The 1740-nt window shown below is 37.6% G+C and overlaps 1 protein-coding gene across 7 annotated transcripts in view; it reads left to right on the top strand.

The window, feature by feature from the left end:
* The window catches only part of FAM214A (family with sequence similarity 214 member A), a 130022-nt gene that overhangs the window by 60368 nt on the left and 67914 nt on the right, over positions 1–1740 (top strand). The gene's annotated exons all lie outside the window — the stretch shown is intronic.

Raw genomic sequence — 1740 nt, 5'->3', positions numbered from 1 at the left:
TGGGCTGGATTCGAACCCGCCACCTTAGGTGTATGTGGCTGACGCCTTAGCCACTTGAGCCACAGGCGCCGAGCCAATAATTTCAGTTTTGAAGGATACAAAAAATTCTCGAATCCTCTGAAAATGCATCTTGTCACTATAGCATTTGTGGTTTGAAGAACCATGGCCTCAGATAGACTTTGTACCTTAAACAAGGACATAAATATCCCTCAAATTTCTATGAACTGGTAGGAATTTTTATGCTGTCCTCTTAGAAACCATTTAAGTCTGTCAAGTTCAAAATTCAGATAGGCCAAAAGATAAGAGGAAAATAATGATTCTTCTGTGCAGTGATTAGATCACATTTTTTGGTATGTATCCCTCTATATTTGTATAAACATACACATTTTTAATTAAACCATACATACTATTTAGCAAAATAATTTTTTTACTTAATATATTGTATATATTTTCATGTCATTATTCTTCCATAATATCTTTAATGATTATGTAGCTAATTTTTGATGCATTATTATTTAATCAACCTAGTTTTTAATGTTTTAATTTTTAATTGTGGCAAAATGTACATAATGTGAGATTTTTCATCTTAACTTTTTAAGTGGACAGTCTTTTTGTTGCATATTTAAGTTGTTTCAAATTTTTGGCTAGTATAAATAGCACTACTATGAACATTTCTATAACTTAATCTTGTGTATATCTTTTGTTTCAAAGAACAGAGTCTTGTGTGGCACCTGTGGCTCAGTGAGTAGGGTGCCTGCCCCATATACCAAGGGTGGCGAGTTCAAACCTGGCCCTGGCCAAACTGCAGCAAAAAAATAGCCCGGCATTGTGGCAGGCACCTGCAGCCCCAGGTACTCAGGAGGCTGAGGCAAGAGAATCACTTAACCTCCAAGAGCTGGAGGTTGCTGTGAGCTGTGACACTACGTCAGTCTACCAAGGGTGACAACGTAAGACTCTGTCTCTAAAAAAAAAAAAACAGCGTCTAACTCTCTTGCCCAGGCTAGAGTGCGGTGGCGTTAGCCTCGCTCACAGCAATCTCAAACTCATGGGCTCAAGTGATCCTCCTGCCTCAGCCTGCAGAGCAGCTGAAACTACAGGTGGCTGCCATACACCCGGCTAATTTTTCTGTTTTTAGTAGAGACAATGTCTTGCTCAGGCTGATTTCCACCTCCTTAGCTGAAGGGATCTTCTTGCCTTGGACGTCTGTGTGTCCTTATTTTTTTCTAGATAAAGGTCTAAAAGAAGAATTACTTGACCAAAGTATATATGCAAAATTAAGGTTGATTATTGTAAAATCACTTTTCAAAAAGTTCTTGCCAATTTATTGTCCCACCAAGAGTATGTGAAAATAATAGTTTATTTATCCTACTTTTTATAGCATTAGATTTTGTACTCAGTTTTTAGCTGGTTTTGTTGTGTTGACTTCCAGAAATGGGTGTATAGCAGCTAGTACAGTGAAGGAACATGGGTTTGGAGTTGTATAACTCATTATTTAAATATCAACACCATTACTTACAAGATGGGTGAATTTAGGAGAGTTGAACTCTCTTAGCCTTAACTGACCTAAAATCTGTAAAAATGGGGATGACAATTATTTTCTCAAAGGTTTCTATGAGGGTTAAGGGAAATAGTACATAATAGAGTCTAGCTCATTGCTTGGGCATGATGTAAGCACCAGCTTTCTGTGAAAAATGTTGCCAAGCTGAGGGTATAGGACCAATATCTTCACACCTATTTCTT

Source organism: Otolemur garnettii, unplaced genomic scaffold (genome assembly GCF_000181295.1).
Source record: "Otolemur garnettii isolate 467f Iridium unplaced genomic scaffold, OtoGar3 scaffold00011, whole genome shotgun sequence".
In the NCBI taxonomy this organism is placed as follows: domain Eukaryota; kingdom Metazoa; phylum Chordata; class Mammalia; order Primates; family Galagidae; genus Otolemur; species Otolemur garnettii.
This window is presented reverse-complemented; position numbering and strand designations above follow the sequence as displayed.